We start from the raw sequence: 23,694 nt of genomic DNA on the forward strand, positions 1-23,694 counted from the left end.
CCGGGATAGACAAGCGGGAACGAGAGGGCACCTCAATAACGAAAGACATCTCGAGGGCAAGAGGAGAAGGTAACAGCAGGAGCCTTTTGAAAAAGCAAAAGCGGGTATCCTGGCCCCGAGACGCCGGACTCTAGCCTCTCCCGGCCTCGCCATCTGGGTCTTTGTCTCCCAGCCCTGGCCCATTCTCCCCGCCCCTCCCTGCCTCTTTGCTTATAACTTGGCTCGATCCCATAGCTCAGACACTCCCGGTCCGACCCACTCTCCTTGGTCAGACCCCATCAAACGTACCCACGTGCTAATGTCTCCCCCTGCTGGTCTTCCATAGCACTGCAGGCGCCTGGGACAAACCGGGAGCTCCCACCCGGAGCGTGGCACACACAAGCATGGCGCACGGGCTTGAACACAAGATCTGGGACAGGCGTGGCCTTGGCAAGAACTACCACCCTCTATGGGGAGGAAGGAAAAGAACTTGGAGGAAGGTCTGGGTTTGGGGTTGGTTTAGGGACTGCCAAGGATATGAAGTCTTCTGCCTCTTTATGGAGATAATTAGATGAGCAACATTCCCAAAATGCCCTACTATTTACAGTTTCATGTCCGTTATCTTGCTTAATAGGTGACTGAGCTACTGAGTTTCTCACTGGATCCTCTGAAGATCTCTGTGACTGTAGAGTAAACTCTATTTTGGGGAAAGTAAAAAGGCTCTTACCTCTAGGTATAGAGCCTTGAGGGTGAGATGGCTCTGTATAGACAGGGAAGACAAGGAGCTGTTTAGGTTCTCTCAGCTCCCAGCTGGTCCCCACATTGGGGTGTAGGCAAGCAGAGATGAGAAGAATGAGGTGTAAGGACACACCAGTAGTATAGCTGGGAGACTAGGATCCCCAAAGTGCATGCGAGGACAGCAAGCCCTGAACATAGAAAGCAGCCTGCTGCTTACTGAGTGCCTACTATGTCTCAAGAGCCATGTTAGATGCTTTTCCTTTCACAGTCCTTTGAGATGAGTTCCACTATCCCCATTTTACATAGGGTTTGGAAAGTAAGTCTCAAGAAGTGACTCATCTGAGGTCACCAAGCTGATCAGCTGTGGATCCTGGCGTATCTGCCTCCAAAGCCTATGCCCATTCCCCTGTACCATACTGACTTGTCACATTTCCAGCCCGTCCTTGCTTACTTGCTTATTTGATTCATTTCCAGCTAGAAGTTGGTCCATGCCTGGAAAGCAGCAACCTTCAGCATGGCCAGGACTCTACTCTTCACCCACAGTCCTTTGAGAGGTTACTAGGCCTGGGAAAGGTCATCTATTTTTCTGGCCACAGCCCAAAGTTCTCAGGCAAGACCACCACTGCCAACACCAGAACCAGGCTTGGATTCTTCCTCCCCACAGCCAACAGGCCTGGCGCCCCTCAGGAGGAGAGCCCAAGACCAGGTGGGGATGAGGGAGATGAGGCTGCACTGCCAGACTTGAGAAGCCTGAGAAGACAGAAGCAATTCCTGAGTGTGCCAACACCTAATCCTGGGTGGGGAGAGTGGCAGAGGAAATGAGGAGAGGACTCTATGTCCAGGCCTGCTCCACACACTGGTCACCCTTGGTCACGGCACAGCCTTTCTGCCTCAACCTGCCCACACCAGCTGCAGGGGCCTCAGTGGCAGAGCTGGGCCCACTCCCTGCCACGGTGACTCCAGGTTCCCACCTCCTGCCCCACCCTGGCAAGGCCTCACATGTAGTGATTCAGACCTCTGAAGCAGGAAAAAGTTACTCCCCAGGGGAGCCTGAGAGGAAGTCAGGATCTGCGGGAGACGGGGGCCTTCTCTTTTCCAAGCCCTCCCTACATCACTGGCAGACACCCCCAACCCAAGCCTCCCAGGTCACTGTGTCACCACACACACACACACACACACACACACACATAACTGTCAGGATTCAAGTCCACCAGCACTTTCTGAGCACTGCCCCTGTGCTGGCCTCTGAGCTGGTGACCCAAAAAGGAGCACCACCAAGCCCTGCCTGCATGGAGCACGAAGCACCGAAACCCGTGCGCGGGGGCTCCTGGACCCAGGATGCAGGAGAACCTCTGGCAGCTGCAGGAAGCCTCTGGCAGCACGCAGCCCCTTCAGAGCCGCAGAGGGGCTCTTCTGAGCTCAGCTTCCCACACCCATGGGTGGCGGGGAGGTATAAACTTTGCAGCCACAGATTCCCCTGCTTATCAGCTGTGTCTCCCTGGGCAAGTCACTTCAGCTCCGTGTGCCTCAGTGACTTGCCTGTCACCTGGAGATCATCCCGCATTCACAGAGCTGTGGTGAAGGGTGAATGAAATCACGCCCGCTGCAGGGCTTGCCAAACGGAAACTCTTATTCTTCCACAGGGCCTCCCGTGGAGACACTATCATCCCCAGTCACACGTGTTCTCACCCGTTCCCACGTGCTTTGTGTGCCCCCCACACATTTTGTAGCTCCTCTTCTACTCTCGCACACTCGTACATATCCACACACAAACCCTCGTTCTTTCTCGCCTATCCATTCGTTCAGCACCAGGTGGCAGACATGAGTCCTGCCCTCATGGAACTTACCCACATTTTCTCATGTGGGCTGTCATCCACGCACATGCATGAACATGCACACACCTCCTTTCTATCTCTGTGGCCCTTGCCCTTGAGCTCTCCCTGCCTGCCCTGCACCCTCAGGCACAGAGAGGTGAAGTAACTCACGTAAGGCCACACAGCCAGGAAGTGGAAAAATCAGGATTCAAACGCAGACCATCTGGCTAAACAACTTGAGCTTCTAATCCCGACTCTACACTGCTATCCCTAGGCTCTGGAAAGCAGTGCGTGCCAAGGTGTGGGCTTCGGTGAGCCAGCAGGCCAGCACAGCCAACACATGGAAAAGCAAACTGAAGGGTCAGGGAGCAAGACTCCTAGCCGGAGGCCCAGGGCAGTGCCAAGTGGGACAGTCATCTCTGGCCTGCCCAATGCCTACTGTCTGTCCTCTAGAAGATCTACGGCCTCTGCCTGCACTCCTCAAAGACACACACACCTATTCTCCGCAGGAAGAGGGAGAGCTAGCACTTCTTGAATACCTACTGTTTGCCAGGAACCACGGCTGGGTGCTTTGACCTGGCACTACATTATCTTTATTTAACCCTCACAATATCTCTGAGGTTGGTATAAATAGACCTGTTTTACAGATAAGAAAACTGAGGCTCCAGTCTCAATCTGGCTGCATCCCCTTTCCCCACCAACCTCGGCCTGCAAAGCCCTCTCTTGTTCACCCAGCTGATTGCCACCACCCCCTTCTCTCCTGTTCTTCCCTCTGCCGCCACCTGCCCCAGCTGAGACTGGCTACCTCGCTTTTCCCAAGTCACTCTATCTCTGGGTCAGTCTCGGGGCAAGCCCAGGGTGGGGCCTAAGCCCTCCTATTCCTCCTCCCCGCTCTGGCTGCACCATACCCCAGGGCCAGGTCAGATCTAGGCCCCGGGTGGCTGAGATCTAGAAGTCTGTATCCATGACAATTTCCAGTGGCTGGGGACAGAGGGGGTGGTCCCAAAGGCCAAAGGTTCAACCAGAATCTCCCCCCACCCTCCTGGTCCCTCCACAGCTGCATGCCTGGTTGGGCATTTGCACTAATATCACCTTGAGCTGCCAGGGGCCAGCCTGGGTCAGCCTGACTGCAGGGTGACACCAGGGATGGGAGGAACCCCTCTCTCCTTGAGATGGGCCTGGTCCCCCTCCCTCCCTCTCTCTTTATCCCCTCCTCGTACACTTTTACCTCTACCCTGGACTCCTAGACATCTGTCCCAAGCTCTCAGGACCCACACAGGGAAGTGGTTTGCCCCCATCCCTGAAAAGAGCCCATGACAGGGCATCTGAGAGCCAGAGCATGACTTGGTGTGCCTAGCAGGTGGGCAAGGCTCTGAACAGCAGCTGGGACCCTGGGGGGACCCTACTCGGAGGCCTAATCTTTGGACATCCCTGCCCTCCTGGGTTTCGCTGATCTGGGCTCAGCTTCCTTTAGCAGCTCCCCCCACCCCAGCCCAGCAGGAGGCAGCCTAGGTTGGGGGAAGCCTGTAGCACTCAGCCCAGCCTGCCTGTTGCTCCCTCACTCTGGTTACCTGGGGAATGTGCAAGGAGGGGCCGGGCCATTCATTACTGTCGAGTACTCAGGAATTCATGAATGGGGAGTAGCAGCTGTCCCCACCTGTCACTGACCCCAGTCTAGCTCTCCATCTCAGAGGCCAGTAGGCCTTGGGGAAGAGAAATGGCATCTTTGCCGGGTCCTGCTCCGGGCTCCTTGGTGAACACAAAGGACACATCAGGCCCCATGAACACAAGGAATAAAGTTCCCACGGAGGAACACCCAAGCCGAGCAAGCATTTGGACAGACCTCCCACCCCACCGTGAAGGCTAAAGGGTCAGATTCTGGACTTTCTCGGCTGATAACCCCAAGCCTACCGGGAGAGAGGCAGTGCGCCTCTGGGGGCATCCTCAGGACAGATAAGGGGCTGGACCCCGCTGGCCAGATAACCCCTGGCAGTTATATGGCACCCAGGGCCACCAACCTCCAGCTGCCCCCCTGAGGCAACCCAACCCGGATCTCTGACATTGAAACCTCCCTTCCCCACTCACAACTTAGTCCAGCTTCCCACCTTCAATCAAAAAGGCCCCAGGATGGGCCCAGTTTCTTTCTAAGCCTTTAGTCTCCCCTCCAAGCCTCCCCCACCCCCCTCCCACCAGATCTCCACCTCCCCAGGACTGCCCAAGGAGGGGTTGGGGTGAGGCTGGGTCCCCAACAGACCTCGATTGACAAACCACCCGGCATCTTCCTCACCAGGAAGCCAGCCTCTCAGAGGAACATAAATCTCCCTGGCCTGGCTTGTTTTTCTTCCACAGCCTCTTTCCAGGACACGAAGCAGAGCCTATGGCAGCCCCTGCCTCAGGCAGGAGAATGGAGTTGGGGCTTGGGAGGGAACTTTTCGCCTGGGATTCATGTCCTGGGCAGAGGTGCAGAAGGCAGCAAGTTTGGGAGCTTCTGAACTAAGAGGGCCTGAGAGGGTTCTGGCTTCAAAGACCAGGGAGGGATGAGATCTTAGAGGTAGGTCAAAAGGAGGCATCAAGCAGGTTGTTGAATCAAAGAGCTGGAGTCCCCAAGACAATCATTTCCTCGCCCTAATAGCCTCCCTATTCCTCAAACTCTGTCGCCCTCCAGTGGCCATCTCAGTACTTGCAGCCTACGAGCTGCCCCAGCAGGGAGCCTGGCTCCCAACAGCCCAACAGGAGACTGGGACACCACCAGTTTCCAGTGCTGGCCTGGGCTGAGCTAAGCCAGAAACGCCCTCCCTTCTCCCCATCCTCCCTCTGGACAATGGAAATCCAAGCTAGCCAGGCCTGCCTCAGCACCCACCTCCTCTGGGCAGCCTTCCAGGAAGGCTCTAGCCCACAGGGTCTTCCGTCCTTTGAGCTCCATATCCTGTGACTGCCTGTGATCGTCACTTGGATTTTCATTATTTGTGTACATCTTAACTCTCCCACTGGATACCAACCTGGGGCAGAAACCACTGACTGCTTCTCCTTTATCTTCTGCATCAAGGCCGAGCATAGGGATGGGCATAAGGAGGCCCTCAACAAATGCTACTGGTGACGGTGATGATGGTGGTGGTGGTTGTGACAGCTACTATTTATTGCGCACCTACTGTCATGCAAAACTCATTTTATATACAGATGAGGAAACTGCTGCTCTCAGAAGCCAAGTCATTTAAATAATGTCTCATATCTGATAAGCGGCAGAACCCGACATTTGATGCATGTCTCTCTGGCTCCAAGCCACAGGCATCTCCATCTCCCATGTGCCCAACACTGCCTGTATTACTGGAAAGGACATATGGATGACTCAGTCCGTGACAACATGGCATGATGTCAGCCACAGCAAAGACCTGTATGCTCCACGGAACATGGAGGGACTAGGTCAGCATTTGTCCTCTTTCTCCTCTCCCCTCATCTCAGTGCAAGTCTTCTCTAGTTTGATCATTTGACAGAAGAAAAGATTGCCCAGCCCAGATGGGCAGTCTCTGAGATCCCATCACACAAGGAAGCTATGGCCAACTAGGACACTCCTACAGAGAATAGATACCTGAAAAAGTCAAGAATCCAGGGCCAAAGAGAGAGATTCCATCAGAGATTCCTACCAGTCTCTCCCAGGAATCAACATGGGTGAGTTCAGTTCACAAACACTGCTGGCCTCCCCTGAGACCCTGGCAGGTGCCAGGACCTGAGACTTAAAAGAGATGAGAGAGACACCCGAGTCACTTCCCCTCACTACGTGCTGTGCCCAGTTAGCCAACAGTCTTAGGCCAAGAAGGACTTTAGAGCAGAGTACCCACCAGCCTGAACTTGCTCTTGTCCTTGGCTTGCCTGAGACATTCTGCCTCTCTCCAGCCTGGTGACCTTGGACCTTCTCCCCTTCCCCGAGCAAGCCACTCACCTGAGCCTCTCTCGGTCACTCAGTTCTTCACAGTCCTTGGTGAGAAGATTGTCTGCTTAGGCTAGAAAGGAAAAGAACTCACTGTGGGGGACCCGAGGTGGTCCCACCCTCCTCCCCTTCCCTTGCCTGCCCCTACCATTTGGGTTCCAACGAGGCCCTGGCTTGGGGTTGACAACTCTGGAAAGAGGCAGCATAATCCATTTCCCAGGCACATTCTGCAAGCAGCAGAGCTTGCAGGTTTCAGGTTGGACTTTCCATGGGCACTTTATTAAGGGGTTTTATGGCCAAAGTGGACGATTGGTAACACCTGCTTTTAAAAATGTCCAGGCTGAAATTACCACAGCTAGGCAATAAGGTCCAGGACTCTGTGACTGTGATTGCCAGTTTTTCCTCTGGTTGGCGCAGAACAGAACAGTTTCCTGCAGGAAATCTTGGCCCTGCCAGCAAGGCCTCCCAGGGTCCACTGCTGGGCCGGAGCACAGTGGTCTTCCTCTCGGGAGCAGATGTGCCCTGGCCGGGCCACTCGGCTTCCACCAGCAGCTGATAGCCTCCCGGCCTGGCAGATTGTTAAGGCCGATGGGCGTGCAAGTACTGCCCGCACCCCACCTCACAGAATATTTGCACTCCAGGAGCTCATTAGGGAAGATGGGCTCGCACGCTGCCACCCAGCACATAGCAAAACTCGCACTTCCAGAAAGAATGTCTCTGGGAGTCTTGCCTGAAGGTGTGTAGTCCAGCAAGCTCTCCTGACACCCTCAATGACTCCTTGCATGAAGTCACGCCACTACAGTCAGTGGTCCCCAGATGGGCATTGTGGGAGCACACGTCACCCCCTGCAGGTCAGCAGAGAACCATGGGTGGGGCAGGGGTGTCACACAGTCCTGAATAGCCTGTGGCATTTCCTGTGAGGGGCTGGGAGCCTACCTCATGGGGCGGTGTGAGGGTTAAATGAGTTAATACGTATGAGGCGTTTCTACAGTGAGTGCCATGGAGGTGTTGGCCCCTATCAGCTGTCTTTGTGACCTCTTCACGTATTGCTTGGCCATTTGTATCTTGTCTCTGTTTTGCACATTCATCTCCTTTGCCTTTGTGATTTTTATCTTATTAACTTGTAAGAACAATTTATGTATTAAGAACGTTCATTTTTGTTGGAACTCTCTGGAGTTTGGAGCACAAATGATCTTTCTTATGTTATTATTTTTCAGATTCTTTCTTATTTTATAACAGCTTTATTGAGATGTAATTTATATACTATAAATTTTCCCCTTTCAAGTATACAAATCAGTAGGTTTTAGTACATTTGTATAGTTGTGTAAACATCATCATTATCTAATTTCAGAACATTTCAACCCCTTCCAAAAATCTCATGTCTATTAGCAGTGATTTCTATTCCTCCCTCTCCCCAGCCCCTGGCAACTACTAATCTACTTTCTGTCTCAATGGATTTACCTATTCTGGACACTTCATATAAATGGAATCATACAACATGTGGGCTTTTGTGCCTGGCTTCTTTCCCTTAGCATATTAGTTTTTAGGTTCATCCATGTTGCAGCATGTGTCAGTAGTTTGTTCCTTTTTATTGCCACATAATATTCCGTTATATGGATATATCACATAATTTTCATGCACTTACCACTCTGTAAACATTTGGATTGTTTCCACCTTTTGGCTATTATGAATAATGCTGCTATGAACATTTATGTATAAATTTTTGTGTGGACATATGTGTTTACATTTCTTGTGGTACCATATTATATCTAACAATGGAATTGCTGGGTCATATTGTAATTCTATGTTTAAGTTTTTGAGTAACTGCCAACTGTTTTGCAAAGCAGCTGTGCCGTTTTACTTTCCACCAGCAATGTACTAGGGTTCCAATTTCTCCACATTTCCCCCAATACTTGTTATTTTCTGTCTTTTTAATTGTAGTTATCTTAGTGGGTGTGAATTGTATCTCATTGTGGTTTTTATTTGCATTTCCCTGATAATTAATGATGTTCAGAATGCTTTTATGTGCCTATTGGCCATTTGTGTATCATCCTTAGAGAAAAGTCTATTTAAATATTTTACCCAATTTTTAATTGTTTTTTTAAATTGTTGAGCTATAAGTGTTCTCAATATATTATGGATACAAGTCCCTTATCAGGTGTATGATTTGCAAATATTTTCTCCCACTCTTTGGGTTGTCTTTTCACTTTCTTGACAGTGTCCTTTAAAACAGAGAAGTTTTTAATTTTGTTGAAGTCCAATTTATCTATTTTCTTGTGCTTTCGTGTTATATTAATATATAAGAATCCATTGCCAAATATGAGGTCATACAGATTTACCCCTATATTTTCTTCCCAAAATTTTATAGTTTTAGCTCTTACATTTAGGTCTTTGATCTATTTGGAGTTAATTTTTGTATGTGGTGTGAGGCAGAGATCCAACTTCATTTTTTTAACACGTGGGTATCCTTGTGTCTCAGTACCTTTGTTGAAAAGACTTTTCTTTCCCCATTGAATTGTTTTGGCATCCTTGTTGAAAATCAATTGACCATAAATATGAAGGTTTATTTCTGGACTCTCAATTGTATTCCATTGAATTATATATCTATCTTTATGCCTGTACACTGTCTTGATTGCTATGGCTTCGTAGTAAGTTTTGAAATTGGAATGTGTGAAGCCTCCAACTTTGTTTTTCTCTTTCAAGATCATTTTAGCTATTCAGGGTCCCTTATATTCCATACAAATTTTCTCTTTCAAGATCGTTTTAGCTATTTGGGGTCCATTGAATTCCATACAAATTTTAGCTTATCAAATCTGCGACAAAAAAAGCCATCTAGGATTTTACCTTGAATCTATAGTTCAATTTGGAGATTACATTTAAAATACTAAGTTTTCCATTTTATGAACAATGAGTACGACTTTCCATACATGTAGGTCTTCCTTAATTTCCACTAATAATGTTTTGTAGTTTTCAAAGTATGTCTTGAACTTTTTTTATTAGTTTTTTTATATTTTATTCTTTTTGATATTATCATAAATGAAATTGTTTTAATTTCATTTCAGATTGTTCATTGCTATGTGTAAAAATACACGTATTTGTGCATTGATCTTGTATCCTACAACTTTGCTTAACTTGTTTGTTACTTTTTTTAGATTTTAGTAGATTCCTTAGAATTTTTATATGCAAGATAATGTTCTTTGCAAATAGAGATAAATATTTACCTCTTCCGTTGTTATCTAGATGCCTTTTACATATTTTTCTTGCTTTATTGCCCTGACTAAAGCCTCCAATAAAATGCTGAATAGAAGTGGTGAGAGGAGACATCCTTGTCTTGCTCTTGAACTTAGGGGGAAAGAACACAGTCTTTCACCGTTAAGTAAGATGTTAGCTGTGGGTGCTTTTGTTTTTGTTTTGTTGTTGTTGTTTGTTTGTTTGTTTGTTTTTTGTAGGTGCCTTTACCTGGTTGAAGAAGTTCCTTTCTCATTCTAGTTTGCCGAGTTTTTTTTTTTTCCATCATGAAAGGATGTTGCATTTTATCAAATGCTTCTTCTGTGTTTATTGATATGATCATGTGGGCTTTGTCCTTTATTCTATTAATGTAGTATATTACATTGATTGATTATTGGGATGTTCAACCAACCTTGTGTTCCAGGGATAAATACCACTTGTTCAGAGTGTTTAAGCCTTTTTATATGTTACTGGATATACTTTGGACTGTAGTTTTCTTGTAATGTCTTTGTCTGGTTTTGCTATCAGGGTAATACTTCACAGAATGAATTGGGAAGTATTCCCTCCTTGTATTAGTCACAGTTCTGCAGAGAAATAATTGGAGATAGATAGATAAATAGATTTATTGTAAGGAATTGGCTCATGTAATTATGGAGGATGGTGAGTCCAATATCTGCAGAGCCAATGTCCCCGTTTGAGTCCTAAGGCCAGCAGGCTGCTCTAGAACCAGGAAGAGCCAATGTTTCAGTTCAAAGGCTGTCAGGCAGGAGAATTCTCTGTTACTCCGGGAAGGGTCAACCTTTTGTTCTGTGCAATCCTTCAATGATTGGAAAAGATCTATCCACACTAGGGAGGGCAATCTGCTTTACTCAGTCTATCTATTCAAGTATTCATCTTGTCCCAAAACACCCTCACAGAAACACCCAGAATAACATCTGACCAAATACTGGGCAACCCATGACCCAGTCAAGTTGACCCATAAAATTAACCATCATGAGTCCACCCCACGTCAACTTGGCACTTATATATATCTTCTTAAACTGTAATCTCGAAATAAAGACAATAACAAGGTCATAATTCTGTCTGCCATGACACAACTATCCTGCATACAACCCAAAACACCCTACCCCCTTCCCAAGAAGAGGAGGTAAAGTCCTTGACTGATGTTTACTCTTCTCCTGATATTCTATAACTTAAATATTTTTTTTTTTTTGAGACAGAATCTCACTGTGTTGCCCAGGCTAGAGTGCCGTGGCATCAGCCTAACTCACAGCAACCTCAAACTCCTGGGCTCAAGCAGTCCTTCTGTCTCAGCCTCCCAAGTAGCTGGGATTACAGGCACACATCACCACTCCCGGCTAATTTTTTCTTTATATTTTTAGTTGTCCAGCTAATTTCCTTCTATTTTTAGTAGAGATGGGGTTTTGCTCTTGCTCAGGCTGGTCTCGAACTCCTGAGCTCAAACCATCCGCCCGCCTCAGCCTCCCATAGTGCTAGGATTACAGGCGTGAGCCACCGTGCCCGGCTGTAACTTAAATATTATGATGTAACGTTAACAATACTTAGATACTATTAATATGATACTCAAATCTGCTTCTGCCTCTCTTATAAAGACACTTGTCATTGGATTTAGGATGCACTCAGATAACCCAGGATGTTCTCATCATCTCAAGTTCATTAACTTAATCACATTTGCAAAAATGTTTTCTCCAAATAGGCAAACAGTCACAGGTTCCAGGACTTAGGACATGACCATATTTTTTGGTGGTTCTCATTCAGCTCACTAGAGTGGATAAGGGGGTGAGGCACAAGGGGCAGAAGCAGGACTGTCACAATGTGTTTGTATCAGGCACTGCTGTCATCTCCCGGACACTCACTGAGTGATCACTATGTGCCAACCTCCATGCTAAGCCCTTTATGTACATTATTGCGTTAAAGTGGCCCAACCTTCTGAGTTGTTACTATTATTACTGCTGTTTGCTAATGAGGAAGTTGTGCTACAGAGAGGTTAAGCGATGTGCCCACACTCACATGGCTAGGAAGTGACTTCAAACTCAGTATCCCTAACCACAACCCTCAGCCTCCCCCTCAGACAGGCCTGGGCTTTGGGATGTAAAGAGCTGCAGTAGTGTTAGAAGCATCCTCATATAGCTGTCGTGAGCCCAGGCTCTGAGGTCAAATTGACTTGGGTTTCGGTTCAATTTCTGTCCCTTATTACCTGTGTGACCTCCCTGAGTTTCTGTTTGCCCTATGATGAACTGGGAGAAACCATTCATTCATTACATACCTACTATGTGCCAGGAAAGTAACACTTACCTGTCAGGGTGCTGTGCAGACTGAATGAGCTAATGTATGCAAATCTCCTGGCATGTACTACAAGCTTGGCAAAGAGTGGCTATTGTCATTGTTGTGCAGTTGAAGTTTTGAGAGAGACAGACAGACAAAGGGGAAAATGACCAGGAAGTTACTTTTGGAGTGAGACCAAGATGACATCCCAAGACCTCGGTTGATTCAAATGCCAGAGGGGCAGTGGCACAGGCAAGCAAAAGCTAGGAACCTCGGTCAGGTCACGGAGAAGGCTCCCACAGCAAGGCGCTAATCTCAGCCTGCACTTACAAGAGGTGAACACACGAGGGCGTGTCCCTCTCACAACAGGCTACCGCAGAGACTCCCAGAGACGGCCCAAGCCCCTGCTCTCGTTTCCACCTCTGGGCAGCAGGCTCAGGCCCTGCGACTGCAAGGGAGGCCGAGGGAGGGAGGAAGCATAGGAGATTAACAGGATCCTCCCTGGCACATGGAAGAGTAGATCCCTTGTGCTGACCCCACAGGAGAGAGTAAAAAGGGAGGTAGAACAGGTCCCCCAGATTTGCAGGTAGATGGGAAGAAGTTGCAATGCAGGGGAGTGAAATGAGCTCTTAGCCTGGGGACCAGGCAAGCATAGAGCATCAGTCTATTATACACACACACACACATACACACATGCACACTCACACACAGAGGAAATATGAGGGAGTCTCAGATTTGGAGAAGGGAGACTGAATACGACATGGGAATGTCCAGCCAGGGGCATTTGGGGACATATGAGATCTCAGTCTTCGTGTTATGGTCATGAAAATAAAGACAGTGAAACTCCATGTCTCCATAGGGTCACTGTGTGGAAAAGGCTGAGCTGGTATCTCCAGTGAGAAAGGCCCAGTGAAATCAAGCCAGTCCTAAGGTTAGGAATCTCAAAGAACTTCTAAAGCCTGAATAGTATGGTTTAAACTTCAGAATTAACGGAAGAAGAAAAAATGGTAGCAAGATGCACCAGCTTTGGAGTCAGGCACATTCATTTTACACATGCTGGCAGGGCAGCCTTGGGCAAGTTATGTAAAGTCTCTGAGTTTGCCTCATCTTTCAAAGGGGAATAATGCTAGTACTTCCAAGTAAAGTTAAGTAAGATACTGGGTATAGAAGCGTCTGGCACATAGCAGGTGCCTGGAAAATGCTGGCTCTGCAGCTGTCCATAAGGAAGTCTTGAGAACGTCCCTCAGTGAGGAACTTTGGGGACCTTGAGACAGGTTGTCCCAGTTGGGGGCAGTATGCTACTGTGGGGATATTAAACCTATATAGGATTGGACCTGGATTAGACAATCTTTAAGGAACCTTCTATCTGTGAGACTCCATGATGAGTCAATTAGCAAATATATAGTGTGTGCCACATAACATATGCAAAGCATTGTAGGAGATACAGAAAGATACTCAGATCCCATCTTTCAGGCCTCAGCTCAATTGCAGTCTCCTCAGAGAACGTTCTCCAACCATCCGGACTAAATTAGTACCACTCCCCCAACCCCAGTCATTATTTAGGCAATTATCTTGTTTTATTTTCTTCATAACAATTATCACAGCCTGAAATTGTCATTTTCTTTATGCCTTTTACTCTCTGGCACACACACACAAAGCTCAGTAAAATTTACTGAAACGAAGTATAAGAAATTGACCCTGGCACTGAAGAGCGTATCATCCCATTGGAGAGATGAGACAGGTGTGGGAGTAGTTGAGGACTCATGTGTCAAGGTCAGGAGTTCACTTTTAGCCAAGAGGTATGAGTTAGGAGTTGCTGTGTCTTGAGCGAGGCTTTGGAGGATGAATAGCATTTGAGAAAGTAGAGGTAAGTGACGGGAGGGGAGTGGATGAAGGACAACAGCAACAGCAGTTCTCACTGTTCTACCTCCACGTTGCCAGATGTGTTGGTCAGCCCTGCAATGGAGCAGTGAGGAAGCCAGAGAAGGTCCTGGCTGTGGAATGGCACTCATGTCTCAGTGAGAGGAGACAGAAAAGAAATGAATCTGTGATGAGGACACTTTCAGATAGTAATAAATACTCTGGAGAGGATGACACAGGGTAAGGGACTAGAATGAGATGGACAGTGGGGTTCTAGAGACAGGCATGGGGGATGCCCTTGAAGAAGCCATGTCTGAGCTTAGGATCAGAGTGATAAAAGGAGCCGGCACTGCATGAGTCCACCCTTCTACTCCACAAGGCCAATCCCACTACATTCTGCCCTGGCCACCTCTTCTCTTTCCCTGTCCTCCTCTGATCTCTCCCCAGCTCCCTTCTCTTCTTCTTTTGGTCGCTGGATTCCTTTTATGGTAAATCAGTTCAGCCTTTCAAGGCCCCTTTCAATATTCCTTGTCATTACCAGTTCAGCAAATGCAAAAGCCCCAAATAAAGCAAGAAAACCCAAGAAGCTTCTTAGAAGGGGGGAAATGTATGAGAGAAGACAGTGAATCCTCACATCGTGTTTGTCCCTGTCACACTGGTGAAGTTGAAATAAAAATAGCAACCTGACAGGAATGCTGTGGGGATTAGCCTAGCTAGTACACAGTAGGCATTTGGAGCATGCTAATTCTCCTCCTTCCACTCCTCCTTGATATTTTAAAACATAAACTGTTTGTTTTTAATAATGTACATTCATCATAGAATGTATGGAAGGCACCGTGGAGTGGAAGAAAAGAAAAGGCTAACGATCACCTTCACAAATATCCCACAACCCAAAGTCAGCCACTTGGCAACTTTTGGTGTATTTCCTTCCAGGCTTTTTCTATTAAATAAGTTTTTTTCTTCCCTTTTCTTTTTCTTTTTTTATTTTATTTTATTTTATTTTTGAGACAGAGTCTCACTCTGTTGCCTGGGCGAGTGCCGTGGCGTCAGCCTAGCTCACAGCAACCTCAAACTCCTGGGCTCAAGCAATCCTCCTGCCTCAGCCTCCCGAGTAGCTGGGACTACAGGCATGCGCCACCATGCCCGACTAATTTTTTCTATATATATTTTTAGCTGTCCAGATCATTTCTTTCTATTTTTAGTAGAGCAGGGGTCTTGCTCTTGTTCAGGCTGGTCTCGAACTCTTGAGCTCAAACGATCCACCCGCCTCGGCCTCCCAGCGTGCTAGGATTACAGGCGTGAGCCACCGCGCCCGGCCCTCTTTTTCTTTTTTAAAACAGCTTCCTTGAGATATAATTTAAATACCACAAAGTTCACCCTTTTAAAGTATACAATATAATCATTTTTAGTATATTCACAAAGTTGTGTGACCATCATTGCTATCAAGTTTTAGAACATCTTATCGGCCCAAAAAGAAATTTTGTGCCCATTAGCAGTCACTCCCATTTGCTCCCACTCCAGCCCCAGCCCTAGGTAACCATTAACCTACTTTCTGTCTCTACAGATTTGCCTATTCTGAACATTTCATGACAATGGAATCATGCACTTTCTGGCTTCACTTAGCATGATTTCGAGGTCCATCCATGTTGTAGTGTGCATCAGTACTTTGTTCCTTTTTCATGGCCAAATAATATTTCGTTGCATGGATGTACCACATGTTATTTATTCTTCGAATGACGGGTATTTGGGCAGTCTCCTTTTGCTGTTATGAATAACCCTGCTTTGAACATTTGTGTACAAGCTTTTTGGGTATATACCTAGGAGTGGAATTGCTAGATCATATGGTAACTCTGTGTTTAACATTTTGAGGAACAGCAAAACTATCTGCATTTCTTTATCGTTATGGTGATGCTTTAATACAATCAACTGTACTAGCTTCCTGAGACTTTCTTAATTGTTTTTTTTTATAGTTTTCTTAGTAAAAATTATTTTTTCAATCATCCTTCCAAAAAATATATTCAATTCAATAAGGCATGGGCTGAGCCCTGAGAATACAAACATGAATTAAAGCTGTTCACCATGGTCAAGGAGCCCACAGTCCAGAGGGGGAAGGACACACAACAAGTTAAATCCCATGTGATCTGAGCTATAGTAGAGAGGTGGACAAAGCTGAGAGAGCAGAGAGGAAAGAGGGCAAAACTCTTCCTGCAAGGTGGAAGGGAAGGCTTCCTGGGGGAAGTGAAATTTGCGGAGTCTGAAAGGAGAAGTGTGGGTTCATCAGGGAGACAAGGAGGAGGAGAAGGAGCGTGCCAGGCAGAGGCAACAAAATGCATGAAAGCACAGGAATGGAAGAGAATGGCACCCGAGATGCTGCAAATAGATTGTTGTGGCCAGAGTTCCAGGTACTTTAAGGGAAAGCACAGTTATGATGCTGGTAATGTTGGTTGGGGCCAGTTTCTGAAGGGCTTTGAATGACACATAAAGAATTCATAATTTAACCTATATCACTGGGGAGGCTTAAAAGGATTTAAGGCCAAGAGTGGACATGGTTAGAATCACAGAGTTTAAGAAGTATTTTTGAAATCAAAATAATATGTATATATGGTTAAAAGTCAAATAGCAGAAATGTTTGTTATAACAACCAACAGTCCCTTGCCCCATCTTTTCCCATGCCAGACCCTCTCCTCTTTTAGCTTTTTCTCCTGGTAATTAGTTCCTTCATTTATCCCTAATGATATGCATAAGCTGCTATTTCTTGATTTACTAAGACACAACCTCTCCTACTCCTATCTTCCCAATATACACCTTATATTTAATTCCTCCCTTGCTTTTCTGTGTAGCTTTAGATAATATACTTGTACCTGTATTTCTCATTCTATCAACTACAGACAGTAGCTCTTGACTCCTCATTCTATGATATAAGAGTATCAGTGGCCCTGCTTTCCTCCTCAGCTCCTCTCTTCCTGTCTATATACCATCTTCTATCATCTGTACTTTTAATTTTACTTTGTCAAGATTGATGACATTTCTATAAGCCTAATTAAATTTTCCATGGTTTCTCTATAGGTTGATTTTTAACGTTGAAAATAAACGTAATGGAATTATTGTGGCTATGCTACGAAATTAGAAAATACTTTGAGACAAATGAAAATGAAAACACAACGTACTAAAACTTATAGGATGCAGTGAAGGCAGTGCTCAGAGGGAAGTTTGTAGCTGTAAATACCACATTAAAAAAAAGAAAAAAGACTTCAAATGAACAACGTAACTTTATACCTTCACGAAGTATAAAAAGAAGAGCAAAAAAATCCAAACTATAAGGAAGAAAGAAGTAATAAAGGTTAGAGCCCAGATAAACAAAATGGAGAATAAATTCACAATGGAGACAGTTGATGAAACTAAAACTTTGTTCTTTGAACAGATTAACAATATTCACAAACCTTTAGACTTACTAAGAAAAGAAAAGACTCAAAGTTCTGTAATCAGAAATGAAAGTGGGGACATTACTACTTACCTTATGTAAATAAAAAAGATTATAAGAAAATACTATAAAAATTGCACACCAATAAATTAGATAACCTAGATGATGTGGAAAAATTGCTAGAAACACAGACTACCAAACTGACTCAACAAGAAATAGAAAATTAACATCTTAAATTTATATCAATTTAATTTGAATTAATAATAGCTTTAATAATGTACAAAAATTCAGCTGTTCTATAGCTCTATCCCATCCTCTTATGTTATTTTCACAGATCACATCTTTATACATTGTGTCTATTAACACAGATTTATGATTATTATTTCATGCATTTGTCTTTTAAATTATATGGGGAAAAGGAGTTATAAACCAGAAATACAATAATACTGGCTTTTATATTTACCTATGTAGTTACATTTACCTTTTTTTTTTAACAGGAGATACAGAATCAAACTCCTGATACTTTTGTTCTTTATTTCTTCATAAGGCTTCAGATTACTGTCTGGTGTCCTTTTGTTTTAGCCTGAAGGACTCCCTTTAGCATTTTTTGTTGTGCAAGTCTACTAGTGACAAATTGTCTCAGCTTTGCTTATTTGGAATGTCTTCATTTTTCCTTCCTTTTTTTTCTTTTTTTACTTTTTATGTATTTTATTGTCATTTCTATATTAGTTTCTTAGATATTTGATATGAGAATTCAGAATTTTGTCATTCAATACTGAATTAGTCTTCTTTTTAAGTTTACATGTCTCTCCTATGGTATTTATTTTATTTTTTTATTTTTTATTTCAGGAAATTATGGGAGTACCAACATTTCCTTCCTTTTTGAAGGATATTTTTGTTGGATGTGGAATTCTTGGTTGACAGGTTTTTTTTTCTTTCAGCACTTTAAATATGTCATCCTACTGCCTTCTCTCTTTCATGGTTTCTAATGAGGATATATATTCTTCTCAAGTGCATATGGAACAATCTCCAGGATAAACTATATGATAGGCTATAAAACAAAACTCAATAAATTTAAAAGGCTATAAATAATAGAAATTATGTTTTCTGACTGCAATGGAATGAATTTAGAAAGCAAAAACAGAAAGAAATTTGGGAAGCTCGTAAATATGTGGAAATTAAACAACAAACTCCTAAATGACCAATGGGTTAAAGAAGAAATGAAAAGAGAAATTAGAAAAAACTCTGAGATCAATGAACATACAACATACCAAAATGTATAAGATGTGGCTTAAACAGTGGGTTTTAAAAAAATTTTTTTTAATTTTGATAGATTTAGGGGTACAGGTGGTTTTGGTTACATTTGGTTTTCCATTCTTTCATTATTTCACTTAAGATAATAGCCTCCAGTTCCATCCAAGTTGCTGCAAAAGACATTATTTTATTCTTTTTATGGCTGAGTAGTACTCCATGGTATATATATACCACGTTTTCTTTACCATATCTTGTTTGAGGGGCACTTAGGTTCATTCCATAATCTTGAAATTGTGAATCGAAAAGCAATGTTTAGAGGAAAATTTATAGCTGTAAATGCTTGTGTTAAAAAAGAACAAAGATTCCAAATCAATAACCTAATCATTCACCTTAAGACACTGGAAAAATAAGAGCAAACTATATGTAAAGCAAGCAGAAGGAAAGAAATCCCCATTAGCCACACTCGATGAGACCCAGAGGGAGGGTAGCACTGCAGTTGTAATCCATGTAGGTCAGCCTTAAGGGACGCAGAACAGGGTGGGAAAGAGTAGCAAGTGGATCTGGAGGGGCAGACAGGAGATGTCCAGCGCAACTGGTGAGAGCACCAGCTGGTTCAAACTTCCTGGAGAAAACATACCAGAATATCAAACAGTGGCTGTCTTTGTATGGTGGAACTACCGATTTCTTTTCTTTCACATTATACCTTACCAAGTTCCAGGAACGTACCTGTGTGCTACCTATTGTGAACTGGCTTCAGCATCCTTTTATAGGTGCCTTCCAACATTGCAGCATGAAAGGCTAAAAGATGCATTCCTCAGACCCCCTCTGGGGTTCCAGAAGTGATTTCATTCTGCCAATCCATTGCGACTGAATTTGGCACTGAGTTTTGCTGATGTTGCTCGTGGCACAGGGAGCGTGGTTCTGGAGGCTGGAACTGTTCCCGGAAGCTTAGCCTAGAATCTGCTTTTCCAACCATTCTGACAATTGTGAGAACCACCTACTATCTGGTAATAAACCCCTTGCTTCTCAAAGCAGCTAGAGTGATTTCTGTTGTCTGCAACTAAATCCTAACTGATACAGAATTACTTTCAGAGTCTAAATAAAATAATCGCTTTAACTCAACACAAAGCCTTGGAGATGAGGAGCTAGGCTGGGAAAAGGGCTATAGAGCACCTTCTGGCCCCCCAAGCCCTCCTCCTGCCCTGGGAAAGGACTCCAGAGCTTCAAATACCCAGCTTAGTAGGTGGTGGCCATGATTGCCCCACTGCTCAGAGGAGGCCTGGCACATCCTGTCCAAACAGAGAACTTTTCTCCCCCTCCCTCCCCACCCTACTACACCTCCTCAGATTCCACGGCCTCCTGTCTTCTCTGAGCCCCTCTCCATCGCAGCCCCGAGCCCGCTGCAGTCTGGCCAGTTAGAGCACCTTTCTCTCCCAGACCCGGGCCTAATTCTTTCCTGCATCTCCCAGGGCATCTGGCACGCTGTCAGGCACAATATAGGTACTCGAGAAAAATGAATTGAACAATAAGGATAATATTATAGCATTTATCAAGTGTTTATAATGTGGCAGACAAGCCCTTTTCACACATTAACTCAATCCTCCCATGAACCCTACGGGACAGATACTATTATTAACCCTGCAGTACTGGCAAGGAAGCTGTGCCTTTAAAGAAGTTAAGCAGCTTGCCCAAGATCACAGCGCTGGTCAGTGGCAGAGCTGGGACTTAAACACGAGCAGCTTGGCTCTTGGGAAGTCCCCTCCTTTCCATTCTCACTGATTCTGCCCTAGCCCAAGACACCAGCCTCCCTTCCCCAGACCACAGCAAAAGTCTCTTAGGTGACCTTGCCTCCAGCCACCTCTTTCTCCACACCTACACTGACTATCCTAAAAGCTTACTTGGCACGCTTCCTCGTCCCCGTCAAAGATGCCCCACCTCCTTAGCACGGCATTCAAGACCCTGCCCAGTCAGGTCTCACCCGTGTTCTGCAACCTCATCTCTTACTCCCCCTTCCTCTCACTCCTGCCGCACTTGGCTACTGGCTAATTCCCCAGATATACCCTAAAGTGTCCTGTGCCATTGCTTCCACTATACTCTCTGAAAGTCAGAAATCTACCTCTCCTTCAAGGTTCATCTGCTGTCTGAGGCCTTGCTAGATTTTATGCATTGAAATCAAGCTCTCCTTTCCCTCCTCCTATTGCTTTCAGTTTGTGCCTTAGATTAGAACTAGTTTTGTAGATATCTCTCCTTTTACTAAAAATGGTGAGACGTTGAGGTGGAGACCAGACCTTATCTTTGTATTTCTCCCTGCCACCACCAACACACACACACACACACACACACACACGTGCACGCACACACACACAGTGTGCTTAGTGCAGTGCCTGGTGTGATGAATGCTTCCTAAATTTCCTGGGTCTACTCAAGGAGAATAGATTTTGGTTCCTTCGCGAAGGATGGTGAGCAAGTGAGACAGGCCTGCACCCTGCACCATGTCCCCAGCTCCTGGACACCTCTCTGTTACCAGCTAAAAAGGCAGTATTCTTGCTCTGGGTCACCAGCAGTTCTGTCTGACAGAGACCCAACTCATCACCAATTCAGTGACACCATCCAGAGCTCATGGAAGGTCCAGGCACAGGCAGATGTGTAGAGCAGCTGGGCCATCTCCACCTTTCGGGACAGACTGCTCTAGGGTGGCATCCCCAAGGGCCTTTGCATCCCACTCTAAACTTTTCACTTCATGCTTATCCCCACGCACCCTGTAAGGGAGGTAGGGCGAAGGCTTTATATTGCAAACGGGGAAACTGAGGGTCAGACAGGGAACAGAACTTCCCAGAAGCAGTGAGGCTGCACACACAGTCTCAGCACCAGCATGCCCACACAGCACTTTGGCTTTGGAGCCCTCTGGATCCTCCGTGGTGGTAATTCATTCACACTCATTCCCACCGTCCTAATAAATGCAGGAACCTGAGATAGCAGATATAATCCACCCCGGCTGATCAGGCTTGTTATTCAACCGCAGGAGTGAACAGCAGTCTCAGCTAAAGGCATAACACAACAGCCAGGGTTGATGCGCTATTACTGTGTGTGTGGGAGGGGCAAGGGTGGTGGCTGGAGTGGTTATGGGAAGAGATGGGACTGCAGCTGTGATGACATTCCAGGGCCAGCCCGGTCTCCAGGGTGCCTGTTTAGGTTACTGGCTCCTCATTGGTTGTAGTCTTCATTTCCAGGCTGGGCAGGGGACCTCGCACTTCCTGGCCCTGTCAGTCTTTGACATCTCCCACGGGAGCTGCTTCTGACCTCCTGTAGGCCTGTGCTTCAATGTCACCTTCCCAAGGAGGGCTTTCCTGACACCCCTACTGATCATTGAAACACACGCCCTCTAAGCAACTCCTTAGCTCCCTTCCCTACTTACCTTTTTCTCCGTAGATTTATGACCACCTAACATTCTAGACATTGTATTTACATTTTCATTGTCTATTTCCCTCCACTAGAATATAAGCTCCCTGAGGGATGAGTTTTTTGTACATTTTAGTTTCTCATATTCACTGCTGTGTTCCTCAGTGTCTAGAACAGTGCCTGGCACATCATGGGTGCTAAATAAATCTCTGCAATGAATGGCATCTCAGAGCCCAAACTGCCCTCTGCCAGCCATCCAGCCTGCAAAGCACCACAGTGGGCAGGGGCACGCTGCTAGCCCCGTGTGGTGCAGGAGGGGCTGGGCAGATGTCAAGTACAGTTGCTGAGGACTGGCTGGTGCACTTGAAGCACTAAAGGCGGTTGTCTTTCCTTAGGATTTTTTAAGTCATTACAAAATCCTCACCCCCACCAACCCCTGCAGGCCCAACAGGCTTCTTCTTCTCTGACCTCACCTAGTCCTTCCGAGCAGACACTTCAGGTTCCAGCCCAAACTGTGCTCCACTGCCTTAAACTCTTCCCAACCCTGCCCCGTTTCATCGACGTCTCCATCTACTGCCTCTCTCCTGGATAGTAATGCAATCCAAAAACATTGGCTTACTGTGCACAAGGTAGCAGGCTGTTTCCAGAGAGTTCGTTCAACACACAAGTACTAAGCACCTACAAGATGTGGGGAGTTAGCTACGCTCCCTGCAAAGAGGTTTTTTGTCTTTCTTCCAATCAGGTCTCTAAGTTGACTACGCTCCCCGCAAAGAGGTTTTTTCTTCCGATCAGGTCTCTCAGGTAGGGGTCATCGCAAAGGATGAAAAAATAGTAGGAAACAGAAATAAAAATAAAATAATGATAATAATACACAGAGCCAAAGATATAGTTTATAAAGTAAAGGTTTATGAAAATAGATATAAGAAGAGTGTCCGGATGGATATATTTCTTCCTGCAAAAATATATCAAAGACTGAAACTCCATACAGATATTTTATAAGGTAGATACAGGCTCCCGTTGCCAAGGGCAACAGGATTTACATACTAATAGGCAGTTTGGTTTAGGGTCAAAGTCTAAAAGGCTATCCTTTTAATTAACTCTAATCCTTTAATTAACTCTATCTAGGGGAACAATGAGTTACAAAATCTTCTTGGGGCAAACTTCTAACTTTTCTGATAAGGCTATTACTTTAGCAAAAAAACAGAGACATCTTGGCTCCGGTGATTGTGTTCTTGGAGACAGAGATGATCCCAGAAGTCAACATGGGCTGTGCTTTTTGTTAATTACTTTAACCGCATGGTTCCGTCTGGGCCCCGCTTGGGCATTAGCATATCTATTTGATCAGCTCTCATCTGGGGGGGGGGGGGTCTGCCCCTGTCAGCTCCGGCAACTTTTTGGTTCTAGGAGAGGCCTGCCTTGTCTTTCAAAACAGGTGAGACCCATAGGCCCAGTTTACAGCTGTCTCTTTGAAGTGGAGCTTCTACTGACCAATGAGATGCCTTCCTGAGACGAGGCAGCTTTTGAACTAACACATTTATTTTTTCTTTAAGGCAAAGCCTTATTTGACTTCTGAAATCAAATCTTGTCTCCAGAAATATAGGGGGCATTTCTACAACTCAGTATTCTTAGGCTCAACAACAAGACACTATACAAAGACAAAAAGGACATGACTCCTGTCCTCAAGGAGCTGCCAGTCATGTGAGGGAGTCTAGAATACAACCAGATAAATAATAGTATGATCAGTTCTGTGACAAAGACAAGCACAGGGGTTATGGGAGCCCACAAGAGGA

The sequence above is a fragment of the Eulemur rufifrons genome, chromosome 30, assembly GCF_041146395.1.
Source record: "Eulemur rufifrons isolate Redbay chromosome 30, OSU_ERuf_1, whole genome shotgun sequence".
Classification (NCBI taxonomy): Eukaryota; Metazoa; Chordata; class Mammalia; order Primates; family Lemuridae; genus Eulemur; species Eulemur rufifrons.